Here is an 18924-nt window from a genome sequence, read left to right as displayed (position 1 = left end):
GATTGATTGTATTATAAGGATTTTTCTAGAACTTGCTTTTTGCATCCATGATGTCCCTGTGTTGATAGAGACAGCTGCCCTTCATTCATATTCACTGCTGTATAGTATTCCATGGTGGGAATATACTAGTGTTTACTTACCCTACCTTACAGCAAATGGACATTTGGGTTGTTTCCAGTTTGGGAATCTGATAAACAACACTTGTAGAGGTCTCCTGTTGCATATGTGTAAAAGCTTGTGAATATCTAGAAGGGCAAGTGCTGGTTCATAGAGCACGTATGTCTTTAATTTTACAAGATAAGGCCACACTGTTCCAATTGGTTACACCACTTAACACTCCCACCAACAGTGTATGAGAATTCTTATTCTACATCTCTGCCCCTGCTTGATTGTCTTTTCAATTTCTACCAACCTGGCAACTATGGACAGGACAAATTTTGATTAGCAAGAGATAAGAAGTAGGAATGTGTCAGCAGGTAAGGTGTCGTCTCTCCACAGAAATCCCATATGACCCGCTAACCAGCTACAGCCAGCTCAGGGGCACCATCCAGTATTTGCTCCTTCTGGTATGAGTTGCATTTCGTTCTTACTAAAGAGGTTGAGCATCTCTTCATATGCGTGTGGTCCTTTTGTCTTTATCTCTGAAATGCCTGTTCATGTCTTTTGCCCATTTAGGAAATAAAGTTGTCTATTCCTGTTGATCTGTAGCAGTCGTTTAGAGATTCTGGACACCAATTCTTTGCCAGTTGTATGTGTTGTAGTGATCTCCCAGTCTCTCACTTGCATCCTCACTGTGTGTGTGATTTTTTTTGATGAATAGAAGCTCTTATTTTCGTGCCATAAACCTCCATCTTTTCCTTTTCCTTTCAGTGTCTTAAGAAGTTATTTTTGGGGCTGCCTGGGTGTCTCAGCGGGTTAAAGCCTCTGCCTTCGGCTCAGGTCATGATCCTAGGATCCTAGGGTCCTGGGATCGAGCCCCAATTTGGGATCTCTACTCAGCAGGGAGCCTGCTTCCTCATCTCTCTCTACCTGCCTCTCTGCCTACTTGTGATCTCTGTCTGTCAAATAAATAAAATCTTAAAAAAAAAAAAAAAATAAGTTATTTTGGCAGGGGGCACCTGGATGACTCAGTTGAGCATCTGACTCTCAGTTTCAGGTCAGGTCATGATCTCACGGGTTATAAGTTCGAGCCCCGTATGGGGCTCCATGCTCAGCGGGGAGTCTGCTTGAAATTCTTTCCCTCTGCCCTTCTCCCCATTCTCTCGCTCTCAAATAAATAAGAAATTATTTTTAACCTGAGGTCAAAAAGATAATCTCCCACATTTCCTTCTGTGAATTAAAAAAAAATACTCCAAATATCTTTCTTAGCACTGTTCTGTCTCCCGAGCTCCTGAATCTTTCCATAAGCCTGAGGTGACTTCTGTTCTAGCGGGTCTCCTTTCAACGCAGAGGGCTTTGAGTTCTAACAGATGCCAAGAGAAAGACTGTGCACAGAGAGGGCCGGTGGGTACGGCAGACCCGGCTCTCAAAGGCCTGTGCGCCCTGCATTCTCCAGTGGCCTCAGGCCCCTAGGAGGCGCCTCCACACCAGCTCTGGAGATCCCGGCAGCTGCCCAGCTCAGGGGCGGTGCAGTCTAGCCCTGCTGGGCTGTGCCTGGGCTACTCTTCTCTCCCAGCTCCAGGGCCAGCACTCTCCATCGTTGATGCCCTCCTGCCCTCGCCCAGCCTCCCCCTGGGCCTGAGCCACTGGGGCTGAGGCGTCTCGTCTCAGTTTTGGAGGAACCACACGAATGCTTCCCCACAAGTCTTTCCAACCAGTTCTCCCACGTCTTGCTCTGTCTCCTTTGCTGGAGTCCCTCCTGATTCTGTATTGTCTTTTGGAGGAGCCCTCACAACAGCCCATCCTTGGGTCAGACGCTGCCCCAAACCTCTGCAGCATGGGACTGATGAGGGAACTATGGGCTCCTCAAAGGACCACAACAATTAGGGGGTCCCCAAAAGAGCACATGTAAGGTTGAGGCATGGTGCCCTTTGCCTGTTCCAATGTTCCATTTCATCGTTCCCTTTCATCTCCGCCAGTGAATAGCTGCCTTGTTTCTTCTTACCTCAGGTTTTTCCTCTGTAAGACCCAGTTGACCATCGCTGTGTCAGCTTGTGTAGGGATGAAATGAGGTAATGCAGGTAAGGGTCATTGTGCTTGGCACATAAGAGGAATCCACAATACTTGTTTCCCTTTGTCTTAGCTTGAGTTCCCCAGCAAACAGAGCCTGCAGCCAAGCTTTTGCACTGGTGCTTTATTGGGTGGCTTCACCCAGGGCCACCAGAGTGAGGGGGAGGAGGGAAGAGAGGCAGGGAGGACCGAAAGGCAGATACTGGACGGAGCTCCTGAGCTGTGGGGTAGCTGCGGTGGGGTCAAGCGAGATTTCTCTGGAGACCCAGAGGAGATAAGAGCTCCTTCCCTGCCAGCGCCTTCCTACTTTTTGTCTCTCGCTAACTGAAGTTTGCCCTGAAGGCTGTTCAACTCCTGTATTTCTGGTGCCACCCCCTGGTGGCTTCTGCGTAGCCTCTGGGTAGCCTCCGTGAGTCAGGTCAGCTCAGGTCTGGGCGTCTGAGCTGCTGTGATTCTTGCTGCAGTAGGCAGGATGGAAGCGTCCAGCACTCTGGCCCTTGTCCTTGGGGGAGGCTGAGGCAACCTGTGGCATTGAGAGTGGAGGGGAGGGGTTGCTGGGATCTTATGAGCTCACCTACAGCATGAACTCTGCCAGGACCATTTGGGCCAAGAAGCAGGGAAAGGGGTCAAGTTCTGAAAGCGGGAAGGCTGGAGAGCCAAGCAGTTGTAGGGGGCATAGAGAGTGGATCTGGTACACCTTTTACTCTTAGGTTTATGCGACCTCTGCTTTCCAGGACAGCTAGCTCTGAGCGCACCCACAGGGCTGTAGGTATGTCTGTATTCCCTAACTCATTCAACATTTATTTGCATAATACTGTTAAGGGTGCAGAGAGGAACGAAGCACGAACAAAGTACCTGACCTCATGCACTATGCAAATAGTGTATTTGGGAAGGATGCAGTGTGCGTGGGTTTTGTATGGCACCAAATGCCGTGGGGGGTTATGTTAGAGGCATAGGTTATTCCAGAGCTCAGCAAAAATCTTCTGTAGAAGGCTAGAGAGCAAATATGTTAGGCTTGGCAGGCCAGATCCATCTCTTGCAGTTTTGTTTGTTTATGCTCCTTTAAAAATATAAACACCTTTCTTAGCTTGTATGGTGGGTCCAAATAGGCTGGGGGCACTAACAAACCTCCAACCTAAATGGCTTAACACATTAAAGGTTTAATCTTGCTCACCTTACTGTCCAATGCAGCTCAGTGGCATTCTGAGCCGCTGTCCTCTGTGCGGGGTTTCGGGGACCCAGGCCACCTCCATCTTGGCTGCCATCTCTGCCACCCCGGCTCCTGTGCAATGAGAAGAGAGGGTTGAAGGCTGGCGGGAGATCTTGAAGAAGCACACCACTCTTCTGCGGACATTTTCTTCATTAGTACTCAAATGGTCCCAACATCACAGTGAGCGAGATGAGGAAGTTGTTTTCCGGTGTGTCTAGGAAGAGGCGACAGCATCATCAAACAGCATAGTCTGCGCCAGAGTGAGGAGGAGTTTAAGACATGTGCCTGTCTCAGAGGGCCCCAGGACCTGGCTGGGGAGAAAAGTGAGCATGCGTAAAAATTTGGAGAACAAAGCGTCATTGCCCACGACACGACAGTGTGTATTCTGACCACACAAGTAACGACAACAGAACACTTAGAAGACTCAAGGGGTTCGTAGCACCAAGAAATGGAACGAAGCATGGGTAGCTGGATAAAGGTTCATGGGGAACCTTTATCAAAAACCTGAATCAGGCTTTTGAAGGATTGGTAAAATGTAGCCAGAGGCAGAGGAACAAGAACTGCTTTCCAGGTAGGGAGGAAGCAGCATAGGCAGAGGGGTCACCCTGGGGAAGGTAGCTCCAGAGTTCACACTGGTCAAGGGCGGCACTGACCAGGTCTGACAATTACTGGCCAGGTGAGTCTTGGGTGTTGGGTCTGGGGGAGGTTCCTGGGGAGGGTCTGGGAAAGGGGCCTGAGTTGGGAGGGTTGCTGCTCGGGACAAAAGCTCAGATGGCTTCTGATCAGTTTAACCCTGCTTTGGGCACCCAGGATGGCTCTGACAGGGCAAATAGACTAAACATCTGGCCTGCATTGGAGACTTATAGCAGCTGAGGATGTAAAGACAGGTGGGAGTTAAATCATGAAAGGCTTTGCTTGCCAGAGCACTTGGGATTCTCAAAGATGAATGCCATTTATTTTCAGAGACAAAGCTTTAGTGACCCACCCCCAATAAATTAAATATAAATGAATGGTTAAATAAACAATAGTATATCTGTATAATGGAATAGTCTGTAATCATGGAGATCAAGTTCCTAATGACTTGTTAATGACATTTGTTAATGATATGGAATAAGTGTAAATAAATAGAAAACTATAGAATATAATACCAAGTCAGTAATTAAAAATATAAAGATCTTCAGAATGGAAGAACAAACATCAAATTGTAAATTGTGGTTATTTTAGGGGTGGTAGTATTATGCTTGATTCTTCCTTCCTTTTTTCCCTTCCTTTCCTTCCTTCCTCTCCTTAGAGAGAAAGTGAGGTGGGAAGGGACAGAAAGAATCCCAAGCCAACTCCACACTGAGCACAGAGCCTGATGCAGGACTCCAGCTCAGGACCCTGAGATCACGACCTGAGCCAAAATCAAGAGTTGGATGCCTAACAGACTGAGCCACCCAGGTGCACCTGCTTTTTCTTTTCATCATTGTCTTCTGTATTTTAACTTTCTATAATGAGTACAGAGCACTTTTATAATGGATAACATGTAATAAATATTTTTTACAAAGCTTAAACATGCAGAGTTTGGCGAGGTGGTGGCTATGGTTTTACTCTTTCAGTACAGGGGGGATTTCATCCTCATTTCCACAGTCAGCAGGCACTGGGTGCCCACACTGTTCAGTCCACAGTGCTGAGTGCCGTCTCTCCCTGCGGTAGCAGACTTTGCTGGCCACTGAGCGCATGAGTGGAAAACCCTCCTGACTTGTCATTATTCCTGAAAAGTCCTCCAGGGCACCTGGAATTCCAGTAATCTGCTGAGGCTTCTGGAGATCAGGGGTGGAGGTCTATATCAGAAAAACTCCCGATTACCTGGAGTGTGAGCCTCAGAGGCGTGGGAAGGCCACAGATGGACACAGGACTATAGGGAGTGAGAAAACATTCAGAGAGAACTTCTCAGTGCGTGGATGAGAAAATGGAGGCCAGAAAGAGAAAGGCTCTTAGCCAAGGTCACACAGCGGGTTAGTGGCAAGTAGGGACTGGGCCCAGGTCTCCAGATTCCCATGATTTGTCATCAACAGTCCTAGGCCCTTAGAGGACTGGGTTTCCTGGGTCCTGGTCAAATTCAGTTTTTTGCCCACTTTGCAGATGTCGTTTGGGTTAAGTTTCACTGAATCATTTCTATTTCTTGTCTGTTCAGTTTTGTGGCTCCCTGAGCTGCTTCACCTAAACTCTGATCTTGTTCAAATACAATATAGTATCAAAATAGTGAAAAGATTCTGTGGAAACAGTTGGGCAGTTTCTGAAAAAGTTAAACATAGAGTTACCCTAAGACCTAGAACATGCCACTCCTAGTTACATCCCCAAGAGAATGGAGAGCTTCGATCCACTAAATCACACACCAGTGTTCACAGCAGTATTATCCAGAATAGCTGGGAAATGGAAACCTCCATGTCCATCAACTAGTGGATGGATTGACAAAATGTTCTATAATCCATACAAGGGCGTGTTATGTGGTAATAAAAAGGAAGTACTTCATGCTAACGTAGGGATGAACCTTGAGAACATCTGCTACGTGAAAGAAGCCAGTCCCTAAAGTCTACAGGTTGTAGGATTCCATTTATATGAAATTTCCAGAATAGGTATATCCACAGAGGGTAGATGAGCAGGGAGCCTGATGGGGGTCTCAATCCCAGGACCCTGGGATCATGACCTGAGCTGAAGGCAGACGCTTAACAACTGAGCCACCCAGGCGCCTGGAGTTGCTCACTTTTTATCAACTTCAGCTCCTTCAGCTGGGAAATGGGGTAAGGAAGTCTGTGTTGCAGAATATTGCATGTACAGAGCCTGGTTCTCATCCTGATTGCCTTCTGCTTTCTTTTTCTCACCTCTCCTCCTGTCTCTGGAGACGTTGTGTCACCCTGGGGTGCTTACCCTCCCTGTAGGTATAAGACGGTCTCCCAACACAAGGTTCTGGAAGTTTTCTGAGTGAGTGCTTCTCCAGCATCCCAGGCAGAGGAATCCCCTCTTCCCATAGATTTTCTCAAATTCTTTAGTTAGTGACTAGAACAAGACTTCTCATACTAGAAGCTACATTGAGTCATGTGGGGATCTTGCCACAATGTAGATTCTGAGTCACAGGTCTAGGGCAGAGCCTGACAGTCTGCATTTCTAAAAATCTCCCAGGTGATGCTATTGTTTCTGGTCCTTGAAAACACCTGCATAGCATGGTGCTAAGTCCCTGAGGATGATAAGTCAGAATAATTTATGGAGCCTTCCTCAAGTAGCAAAATTTGAATATCTCTGTAAAGGACATAGAGAGAAAAATAAATTAATAGGTGTTCTAGAACTAAAAGGCTTACAGAGATAGAGTCTGAAATACCATTGAAGATTTTTTTTAAGTCCTTTCAGCTATTCAGAGATATTTATAGCCTTCCATGAGGGCCCAGAGTTGACGTATGAAATTATAATTTGAACCATAAAAATTAGTAGTTGCAAGAAGTGTCCGCATTTCCCAAGCGCAGCTTGCCCCTTCAAATCTGCTTAGACCAAATCTAAGAAGTAGGCAGAGGAGGAGTCATTGTCCTCATTTTGTAGATGAAAAAAACTGAGGCTTCGCAGGCTAAGAGACCTGTGAAGGCCCCCAGACTGTTTCTGGCTGAGCCAGGGCCCGTAGCAAACCTCTCCTCCCTGTACCTGGGTCCTGTACTCTCTCACTTCTCACGACAAGACACAGGATTCTATGCAACTCCAGATCTTCCTTCTAGTTATGGCTAGAGGCAGCATCATGGATAAGGAAGCAAGAGAGAGAATGTCTACTAAAAGAGTATCATCAGAGGTTCAAGATCACAAAGCTAGTAATAGTTCTACCCTTCTCTCTGGTCCCACGCCCAGATTCAAGAACCCAAAAATGGCACAGTCTTGCCTACACTAAAACCAGCCTGGTTGAGGTCTAAACAGCCATCTTGTTTATATGCTCTCGTTGTTTATAGGACACAGGAAAGCCAAAGGTCCCCAGCCTTCAGCATGTCTCCAGCCTCCCTTTCACACAGGATACTGTGGCCTACCCCCACATGGCCCCTGAAAAGTTCTCAGGCCTTTAGTGAAACAGAAACAATCTGTCTTCAGAGTTGGAGTTTATGTCTGTTAATTCATCATCTAGGTGTTCAGGAGTCCAAGGGTCTGTGTGATTTTTAACCTTGAAGGTTTCAACCTGGGAGAGGGCCTTACAAATATCCATGGTGGGCGACCTCTGTTGGGGGGGCTAGCATTTCTTAACGTTTTCTAGGTATGCTAATAGACAGCCAGAGTTGCAAGGATTTGTAGATCTTCCTCCCCCATCCCAAGGGCAGGTTCCTTCTCTGCATTCTGGCCAATGTAGAGGGGCTTTGCTCATCCTGGATGAAAAATGTCATGTGAATTCCATTCCACACTCATGGAATCATGTGTATGAAGCATGGGCTGGAGAGGAGACTGGTTCACCTTTCCACCCAGAGAGGCAGCACATCGACAGGGTTATGGGCACAGACTTTTTGGGTTTGCCTCCTGACTCTGCTGCTGACGAGTTTAGTGAATCTGGACACACCAGTATGCCTTCCTAAGCCTCAGCTTTCTTACCTGTGAAATGGGGCTGTGGTTTGTTGAAGGGACCCAAGGCTGGGCAGAGGACACATTTGCATAGCCCTCAGCATGAGTGTCCCTGTAGTTTGGTAGCCTAGGCAACTCCCTTGCTTCACCTTGGTCCTTGCTGAGTGGATGCAAGGTGATTACGCATGCCCAGTGCTTAGCATAGAGGCTGGCGTAGGCCAAGTATGTAATGTCAGTTAGGAGCAGGAGCTGGGTCTGCTGCCTGCCTCTTAACTCAGCTGACTTCGCTGTATTTTATTCCACCCTAACAAATGAAATTCCATTCCTTCCCATGTAATTCAAGTCAACAACCCAATTCCACCCCTCCACCCCCCCCACCCCCCAACCCAGTAGCCTTCTCAACTGGCCACAGCAACTTTCAGTTCAGTTCTTTGAACACCCCCGTACTCATACCATTGCCAGATTTTCTAACAACAAAAATGCAGGGTGTCCAGTTAAATGCAAATTTGAGATAATCACAGAACAATTATTTTAGCCTAAATAGGTTCCATGCTACATTCAAATTTTAATTCAAAATAAATTGGAAATATTTTAAAATGCAAAATCAGATTCGGTGTACGGTTATTTTACTTGGCAGCGCCACTACCTACTCATTATGGCTCAGGCAGAGTTGGGCTCTGCTCTCTCTTGCTTTTCCTTTCCCTCCTTTTGGCACTTAGGTTGGAAGCCTAGTTTTAAGTGCGCTCTGGCCGACAGAGCAGCTAGAAGGAGACATTGTCTCATTAATAGCTCTATCTGCACTACTTAGCCTAGTTCTGGTACTGTTTGAGGAAGATAGAAAGGAGGGAGACAGGGAGGGAAGGAGAGAGGAAGAAAAGGAAAGAAGGAAGGAAAGAAAGTTCTGGTTTTCAGCTAATCTGATTTAGTATATGAACACGGAGAAGCTCAAATGACTCCCTTCTTTGTGCTGAACACTCTGTATTTTTAATAATTAACATGCCCCCAGTGTTCGAACATTCACAAATAGCTTATACACATCTTGTTGAATCTTCGCATCAAGACTTGGGGTCTGGGCGCCTGGGTGGCTCAGTGGGTTAAGCCGCTGCCTTCGGCTCAGGTCATGATCTCAGGGTCCTGGGATCGAGTCCCGCATCGGGCTCTCTGCTCAGCAGGGAGCCTGCTTCCTTCTCTCTCTCTCTCTGCCTGCCTCTCAGTGTACTTGTAATTTCTCTCTGTCAAATAAATAAATAAAATCTTAAAAAAAAAAGAAAAAGACTTGGGGTCTTGTTTTTAACCCCAGGCAGTAGACGTAAGTGGTTGCATACTCACCAGTTGTTCCAGGGGTCCCTGTCCGCCTTCTCGGTGTGACTCCTGGACCTTGGCTTTGTTTCTACTCTCCTCCTTCCTGGGCCTCAGAGAAGGCGGACTCCGCTCCCACTCCCCGGTCTGGGAGCAGCACAGGTCGGCGGGGAGGGGCACTCCCTTTGCTAAGTTAGGCACCTGGCGTGGTTCTCACAGATGGAAGCAAAGCTGTTGAGGGGCTTGGAAGAACGGGGTTCCCCTTGCTCTTCGTAGAGCTGCTGTTCTGCTCCTTGGCTGCTGGACGGTGTTGTGCCTCAGTTTGAGGAACAGTTATTCTGAGCAGAGGCTGGCAGGGTGGAAAGATGGAAGGAAACTGGGTGTTTGACCAAAGCCCGGAGACGATAAAGCCCACCCGGACCCTCCTCCCTCCCACTTCTCATTATATGGCTCGTTATTGCCTCAGCTGTTTTGAGTTGGGTTTTCTGTTCTTTGCAGCTGAAAACATTCTGCTTGACATACTCCCTCTTTTGGGTAAAAACAAATTGAGACGTAACAAGGGAAATGACTTGCCCTGGGTCTTACAGCTGGTTAACTCCATAGAAGGGTCCCCCCCAGTACGTGAGCTCAGGTTCAAGGCTGTCTTCACTATGCCTCATGCCCCCTTGCTACTCCTGGTCACTCTTTGGGGTCTGCCACCATGACTCACATTCCCACTGTTCAGCTCTCTCTTTGGGTAAGATATTGAGGACTTTTGTAAAAATGTGACTTCATTTGTGTTTTACTTCTGAAGGTGTCTGCGATGTGGCTGATTGTTTGCTCCCACCCTGCGCCAGAAGTAAAAACCAATCCATCTTATATCAGCAGATTACCATGTGGACATACTCACTCACATAGATGACTTTGCTTATAGCCCAAAGAGGGATTTTTCCCTTTTAGAAAATACTATTCCCTGAAAGGATGAAACATTTCAAAAGTGTGTATTTTCTTAGTAAGTAGGAATTACCAATAATTTTTTTTTTTTTTAAGTTCAATGCATAGGGCTGGTCACCAGGAGATCTGAGGGCTTTAAATTTGCTTTCAGGTCTCCCTTCCAATTGTATTTTTAAAGATTTTATTTATTTATTTATTTATTTATTTGAGAGAGAGAGAGAGAGAGCACAAGCAAGGGGAGGGGGAGAGGGAGAAGCAGACTCTCCCTCTCAGGGAGACTCTCCCTCCCCAGGGAGCAGGGAGCCTGATATGGAGCTTGATCCCAGGACCCTGGGATCATGACCTGAGCAGAAGGCAGATGCTTAACTCACTGAGCCACCCAGGTATCCCCCCTTCTAATTTCTTCTTAGTATTTCACAAACTGTATATGTGCCAAAACACAAAGATTTCATCCTCTTCTGCAGAGAATTAGAAACACTTTATTTAAAAAATCAACTTTTTTTCTAGTAAGAAAAATAGTGTGATGTCAGGGATTGTGAATATAATTAATGTCACTGAATTATACACTGAGAAATGGTTGCAATGGCACATGTTACATTATATATATTTTACCATAATTAAAAATTTAATAATATATCAAAAGCCTTAAACTCCATACTTTATATGGGTGAATTATATGGTATGTGCATTATATCTTAATAAAGCTGTTAAAAAAGTGAAACAGACTATTATTTCCATTAAGAAAACATCTCTTTCCTTTGACATTTACGCTTCTGAAAGGGTGCCCAATTGCTAAATAATTTCAAGGGAACCATGCGTGAGGACCCATTTACAAACGTCAGTGATCATTATCACAGCCTTTCTAATGACTTTTTTGGGGTAATGTTTTTTTTTTTTTTTTAAGATTTTATTTATTTATTTGACAGGCAGAGATCACAAGCAGGCAGAGAGGCAGGCAGAGAGAGAGGAGGAAGCAGGCTCCCCGCTGAGCAGAGAGCCCAACTCGGGCTCGATCCCAGGATCCGGGGATCATGACCCAAGTGGAAGGCAGAGGCTTTAACCCACTGAGCCACCCACGTGCCCCATAATGTTTGATTTTTATATAATTTCAAACCTACAGAAAAGTTGTTAGAATTTTACTTGTTTTCAAAGTAATATATCACATATAGGGGCACCCAAAGAGGAGAAATTCAGACAATCTAAAGTAAGTAGTATAGCGTCAGGAGACAATCCATCATACAAAATAACCACAGCTTTTACGTTTTAGTGCATGATACATATTATGTATATAATATATTATATATATATAGACCCTTTGGAAATTTATGGGCACTGGTTTTGTGGCATGTTCCTTAATTTGAATTTGGCTGTTCTGTCACGGTGAGGTCCAGCTTATGAGGTTTTATTTTTTTTTTTTAAAGATTTTATTTACTTATTTGAGAGAGACAGAGAGACAGTGAGAGAGCCTGAGAGGGGAGGTCAGAGAGAGAAGCAGAGTCCCCATGGAGATGGGAGCCTGATGTGGAACTCGATCCCAGGACTCCAGGATCATGACCTGAGCCGAAGGCAGTAGCTTAACCAACTGAGCCAGTTTATCAGTATTTGGTGGAAATAGTGCAGCCTTCTCAGAAGGCACATGAAGTCAGTTCTCATTGCTGATGTTCGCTTTGATCAGTTGGTTCTAGATTTCTCAACAGTAAAGGGACTCTTTTTGCTTTGTAATTAAAAATACACAAGTCATTGGGGTACCTGCCTGGCTCAGTCGATAGAGCATGTGACTTTTTTTTTCCTTTTATCCCTCTTGAGCATGCGACTCTTGATTTTCAGGTTGTGAGTTCGAGACCCGGGTGTAGAGATTACTTAAAAATAAAATCTTAATTTTTTTTAAATACACAAATCATTTATTAGTATAATAGTTATAAAGTGGTGATTTTCTTACCTACCATTTTCTCTACATTTATTATTTGACACAAAGAACTTTTCTTCTCCTGTTTCCTCTCCCTCAACTATCTATTTGTATATATGTTTGCATTTATTTATTTATTTTTATAAGAGTTTATTTATTTATTTGACAGACAGAGATCACAAGTAGGCAGAGAGGCAGGCAGAGAGAGAGGAAAGGAAGCAGGCTTCCTGCTGAGCAGAGAGCCTGATGCAGGGCTCAATCTCAGGACCCTGGGACCATGACCTGAGTCAAAGGCAGAAGCTTTAACCTACGGAGCCACTCAGGTGCCCCATATGTTTGCATTTATAAATATCAATATGGGCTAGATTCATTGGCTAGGTAATACGTTCTACTCTTTTACAGTTATTATTTATTTCAATGCCCAAATTGTCTCTGGTTTGTCCAGTAGTAACCTTTTTACTCTGGTGGTTGTGTTTTTTTTAATGCCCCTATCGGCTTTTTAAAATTAATTGTATTATTTTCCACGAACTAAAAAATTTAAAAACTCCCTCATTTTCTGACCCTACAAGATGTTCCCTGTCCTAGTCCTGGAGTCAACTATGTCTCCAAGGAGTCCTGGTTCCTTTTAGTGGAGAATGGTTTTTAGAAACCAAGATTTGGGTGCTGGGCATGGTAGAGAATGTATTTTAGAAAAATAAAACAAGACTGCAGCTCATGTCGGGGAAGTTGAACAGGGAGCCAGACAAAAGGCCTTCTCCCTCCCTTCTTGTCTTTCCCAGCGATAGTGGCGTTATGCTCATGGACACTTGTTCCTAGCGCTGGGCTAACTGCAGAAATGACAGAACCTTCTTTGTGGCCTCTTGGCCTCTTTCGCTGCCTCCTGGCTATTAACGTCCCATGGGGTCCTGCCTTTGGTGAACCTGAAAGCTTGTCCTGCTTGGAAACTTTCCAACCTTCCCTAGAGCCAAAAAAGTCACCTCCCCCTGCCCTTTTTCCAAGGACTCTAATCTTTGGAAATAGGAATAAGAAGATGTGGACACAAACTGTGGTTCCTCTACCTGTGTAAATATGAGCAACTCAAGGTCTCTGGGCCTCAGTTTTTGCATCTTTAAAATGGAAGAATAATGTTTACAATCATGCAATACATTGATGTGGAAGTGCTCTGTGAACCATAACACGTCCATAAAAAAATGTAAGGGGCTATTATTACTATAAATTAATCCTTCTGATGTATTAGTAGCTTAATGAGTGAGTGCTCACAGTTATCGAGTCAGCCTGTTGAACTGGGGATCCCTTTGAAGCCAGAGACCTCAGGTCTGCCATTAATTGCTTCTGTGCCCTTGGGGAAAATCACTTACCCTCTCTGGGTCTCCATTTTATCATCTATAAAATGAGAACACAATTCCTACCTGTAGTTTGTTACTGGGTGTCTGCTGAGCCATAGGCCCGCTAGAGTGGGTTGGACTGGAGTGGGAAGGGCTGGCTGACCAGGGCGGGAGTGGGAAGGTGAGGGGAGGAGACGGTTGAGGGTTGGGGCGACATCACTGCTTTAAACTCTCTGGTGATTCCAGTGTTAAGTGAATTAATAAACCTCACTGCTGCCGTCCCTTCTCCTCTCTCCCTTTGGGGTCATGACTCCTCATGGTGACAACCCTTGGCCAGGGGGCAAGGTGGTGAGGAGGACACCCCCGTACAGGCAAGCCTTTCAGGTTCCCTCAAACATAAACAGCCGCGCATCGGGACTGCCTGATTCCTGAGAGTACTTAGGTCGAAGTGACATAATGTCCAGGCCTCCATCCCCCTCCCTCCGCCCCCCTCCAAGTACAAAGGATCTTATTTTTAAAAGCTTTCCTTAATGATAGGTATATACTGAAATGTTGAAGCTGCCTTCAACATCAACAACATACTTAAATGTATAATAAGCACATTATGCATTTACCCTGGGGTTAGACAGAGACTTGTCATCGTGACCATCTGTGGTGCTGTCAGGGAGAGGTTTCCAGGAGAGCACGTGGGTGCCCTCCAGCCAGACCCTTTCATGTGGGGCTGGTCCCTGGCCCACGTTTGAATCATTTTGGCTGGAGAATTACAATGAAGCTTTGGGTTTATATGACGTTTTTGCTAGCACGTTTTTGGGGCTGCTATCATTTAGGACCTCTACTTCCCAAGATAGAGGGTGGTGTCCCCTTGCTTTGTCAAAGGAGTGGCAGGAAGAGCAAGAACAAGACCGGGAGTCTTGGCCGCTAAGGTCCATCCTTCCTCCCTCGAGCAGATGTCTTTGCTTCTTTCAGATCTTTCCCTTCCCCGGGGAAACGCCTGCGTCCACCTGCAACTAGTCCTATCGGGTAGGTCTGGTGATAATAAGCCTTGTAGCTGGTTCTCAAACTGGTGAGACAGCAAAAGGCCTGGAGGTCATGCTGCTGTTTTGGCTACTGTGTATTGACCATCTACATGTCAGGAGCTCCACATGCATTATTGTGTCTTGTGGGCCGTACCCCCAGCAGGGTGGTTATAGCCCTACTTATTTTCCCATGATAACACCAAGGCTCAGAGAGGTGAGACAAATTGTCCAAAGGCACACAGCAAGTAAGTGGCAAGACCAAGATGGGAAACCAGGGCTCACCGGTGGACTCCACTCTCAATGCTGAGCTCCACTTGTCCATGAGGCCCCAGTTACCAAGCTCTACCAGCTCCTCTGGTATAGAGAAATATGAGGATTCATTAACAAGACTTGCCTTTCCACAATGCAAACATGCCAACAGGCAGAGCTTGAAGAAGTCCTGCTGTCCTTCCAGAATGTTCTCCTCTTACCTCTATGACCATCACCACACAGATGTAACAGTAGTTGTGAAGAGGCAGCAATGAAGGGAATTTCTCTCACTCTGGCAACAGGGGACTATTCCCAGCCTTGTCTAGAATGCTTATTGTGTAGACACCTCTAGAACACACCACGGGCCCTCAGGACTTGTCTCTGGCTTTCACACTCAAGGTTATCTACTCTGCTTTTGTGCCCATCCTTTTCTAGTCCCCCTGGGCAGCAGAGGCCAGAGTTGTAATGAATTTATCTTAAAATCTAGTCTTGATTTTTAAAATTCAGGTCTGTAGGATCTTCCACTCACAAGTATTTTGAAGCTGGAAAGGATCTTATAGATTCCTGACTTAAATCGCCTTTGTTCACAGCTGGGGAAACAGACATCTGGGGCAGTGTGGACACTGCAGAGGGTACACTATGAAATTAGTGGTCAGAACGCAGTGTTCCCAAGAAAGGCTAAGTCATGGGCTCCCTCTGCCCTTGTCAGTGTGTCCCAGAGTTCTGTTCCTCTCTGACACTTCGATTCCTTTTCTAGAAACTTCTTCTGGGAACACTCCATCAAGAGATGAGGCAAGGCAGGCAGGGCCACCTAGAGGTGGGCACAGAGGAGGGGACAGGAGGTCACTCACCCTCAACCTGAGGCAATAGCTTGGGATCCAGTGCAGCCTGGTGAGATGCTAGTCACGGAGCCTCTTTGCTTCAGAAGCCAGGAATATTCTGAGGCCACAACTGCCATGTGGCAGGAGAGGGAGAGGGCAAGAGGCAAAGTCTCTCACATGGAGGGAGGTCAGGAATGAGTAAGCCCCAGTGACAAGGGAATTCAAGGCCTGGGTCCTGGTTCCTGCTTGCCCAGAGGACCAGCTATGGTCTGGACAGCTCTGGCCCTGGCACAGCCGCTGGCTTGTGGCAGGTGCTCAGTGCACGACTTTGAAACCACCTGTGGAGTCCAGGTGCATTTCTGAGGTTTCTTTTCTTGTTTGGGACAAAGAACAGTATCTCACTCTTACCCCACAGGTTCAGTTCTGAATGACATTAGCTCTTTTCAAAAGTCCAGACTATCTTTAAAGGAAGAAGACTGGTTACTCTCGACAAGATTCAAAGGAAAGTGCCATGGACTTTGAAGGCATTTCTATAGGAAGAGCTCCCAAAAGGCTCAGCTCGAAGCAGTGATTCTCAACATTCTGCAGGCTTGAACCGCCTGGGGAGATGTACGAAGTCCCGATCCCCAGGCCCTGCCTGCCTAATTCAATCAGTCTCAGTCTTGAGAGGTCGGACCCAGCATCAGTATATTAACGCTCCCTGGTGGTCCCAAGGTGTGAGGCTGAGACACAGTAAGTGGCAGGTCTTCCAGGCTGCTGACTTTGAAAAGGTTTGGAAAGCTCAGTGCCCACATGATTGCTCCGAAGCCTCCTTAACGACCCTGTCATTCCAGTTTACCCCCAACAGTGGGGCATGACTCTGTTCCTTTCACTGATCTCATTTGGTTCAGGAGCAGCCAGATGTGCCCTGTCCCCGATGGAGGCTTATAGACAGCTCCTGCCTGTTGTACACCAGGAGGTCTGCAACAAAAGAGAGGGGTCTTGCTGTCATTGCGCTGGTTGGTTCCGTGCTTTTCTCTCTTTGCCTCTTCATCTTTGTTGCTGGAGAAATCCAGTGTCTGCTGGTGATCTTGGGGAAGTTACTTAATGTCTCCGGGTTTTGATTTCTTTCCTTCCTTCCTCACTCCCTTCCTTCCTCCCTTCCTTCCCTCTCTCTTTCTTTCCTTCTTTCTTTCTTTTAGAAAGAGCAAGAGAGAGAACACAAGTGTGTGAGCATGAGTGAGGGGGGAGGGGCAGGGGGAGAGGGAGGCTCCACGCTGAGCACAGAGCCTGATGCCCGCTCAATCTTACGACCCACCCAGAGATCATGACCTTGAGCCGAAACCAAGACTCGGAGGCTTAACCGACTGAGTCACCTAGGCGCTCCAGGGCTTTGATTTCTTTATTTATAAGATGGGGAAAATACTGACCTTATAGCATTGAAGAAAGAAGTAAAGAAGACTGTGTTTGTTAAATGCCTGGCCAATGCCTGTCCCCGGGAATGGCACTCACTGAACAGTAGCTGATGTTTGTATTTACCAACTTACCGGGCCCTTCATTCTAATACAAAAGGCCCAGAGAGTTTATTTTTAAAGAGGATATTATGGGGGACCTGGATGCCTCAGTCAGGAGAGTGTGCAGCTCTTGATCTTGGGGTTGTGAGTCTGAGCCCCAAGCTGGGTGTAGAGATCACTTAAAAATAACAAATATAGGGGCGCCTGGGTGGCTCAGTGGGTTAAAGCCTCTGCCTTCGGCTCAGGTCATGATCCCAGGGTCCTGGGATCGAGCCCCATATCGGGCTCTCTGCCTGGCGGGGAGCCTGCTTCCTCCTCTCCCTCTCTGCCTGCCTCTCTGCCTACGTGTGATCTCTGTCTGTCAAATAAATAAATAAAATACTAAAAAAAAATAACAAATATATATATTTTAAAGATTTTATTTATTTACTTGACAGACAGAGATCACATGTAGGCAGAGAGGCAGGCAGAGAGAGAGGAGGAAGCAGGCTCCCCGCTGAGCAGAGAGCCCCATGCGGGGCTCAATCCCAGGATACTGAGATCGTGACCTGAGCCGAAGGCAGAGGCTTTAACCCATTGAGGCACCCGGGTGCCCCCAAAATAACAAATCTTAAAAAAAAAAAAAAGAGGATACTGTATCAGTCAGTTCTATTTTAATGTGTGTAAGAAAGGTGAAGAATTTCCATTTCTTCAGTCTTCACCACTCAGATGTGGATACTGAGTTCACAGTTAGCCACTTATAATGGTAGTTAGTGTCTCTCTGGCAGACATTGGTTCAATGCTATCATCACAGGGGTGTCCACACTTCAGGGCTACAATGGAACGCAGAAGGTGTGAGAGTCCTTCAAGATACCATCCTTCAGGAGCACCTGAGTGGCTCAGTCAGTTAAGTGTCTGTCTTTAGCTCAGGTTATGATCCCTGTGTCCTGGGATTGAGCCCTGCAATGGGCTCCCTGCTCAGTGGGGAGTCTGCTTCTTCCTCTGCCCCCTCCCCCAGTTGTGTTCTCTCTCTGTCAAACAAATAAATAAATAAATAAATAGTCTTTAATTAAAAAAAAAAAGATACCATCTTTTACAATTGAAAGAGTAATTCGAAACTTTGACATACTTTCAGGTTCTGACTGCTTTCAAAGTCAACCCAACAGCTCTGAGGAAACCAGATCTCCAGCGGCAATGGTTATAATCCCTTATGTTTATAAGGTGCTTTCAGATTTCAAGTATTTCCCACATTCATTGCAGCAACCTTGGGACAAAGGCAGGAGAGCCTTGTACCCATTTTACAGATAAGGAAACTAAAGGGCTAAAGTCTCAGCAGAACTGGGGCTGAAATGTCTAATATTTCCAAGAAAGCATGCTGACTCCAGTAGCTACAAGAGGAGAGACGGAGTCCACTCAGTAACTAGTAGTCACTACCCTGGGCGGGGCACAGGTTGAGTGTCAGGAAGGACAGTGAATGGCACAGACATGGTGCTGGCCCCATGGAGCTTGATCAGGAGAGCCACTCTCTATTTCCGGTTTGTTCTTCTGGTCAGGATGGTTTCTCTACCCAACCTGACCTTAGCGATGAGTCTCTAACATACATCTCTACTGGGCGTGTGCTCCAGAAAAGGCTGCTTTTGCTCATCGGCCAGACGTAGACCTCTTCCAAGCCCATGGTTCATGACACACCATTCGGTTGGCCAGCCGGTGCCCTCCCAGGCTGGTGCTGAGAGCCCCACACGTGTCCTCCTTCACGCCACAGACATTTGAGGTCTGCGGGCCAAGCCAGAGCCCCGCTGCCAGAGGCCCATTCTCACTTGTCCATCCAAAACTAACAAAGGAGTGTCCTTGGTGGTTATTCTCCTCACCACAGTGGGGATTACAGATCTCTGGCCACAGGCCTGGTGACTTCTGTGTTAGGTGCTGGAGGTGGACCAGCAGGCTCCAGGGAGGCGGGGGAG

At 46.5% G+C, this 18924-nt stretch overlaps 1 long non-coding RNA gene across 1 annotated transcript; it reads right to left on the bottom strand.

Moving 5' to 3' along the window:
* Positions 1 to 1596: 1596 nt before the first annotated feature.
* On the bottom strand, positions 1597 to 9568 carry LOC131835906 (uncharacterized). Its single transcript, XR_009355414.1, has 3 exons — positions 9272 to 9568; positions 3344 to 3451; positions 1597 to 2692 (listed from the first exon to the last, which is right to left on the bottom strand). It is a non-coding gene; the product is annotated as an uncharacterized LOC131835906 (long non-coding RNA).
* Positions 9569 to 18924: the final 9356 nt, after the last annotated feature.

Source organism: Mustela lutreola, chromosome 7 (assembly GCF_030435805.1).
Source record: "Mustela lutreola isolate mMusLut2 chromosome 7, mMusLut2.pri, whole genome shotgun sequence".
Lineage (NCBI taxonomy): Eukaryota > Metazoa > Chordata > Mammalia > Carnivora > Mustelidae > Mustela > Mustela lutreola.
The sequence above is the reverse complement of the archived record's forward strand: the minus strand, read 5'-3'. Positions and strand labels throughout refer to the sequence as shown.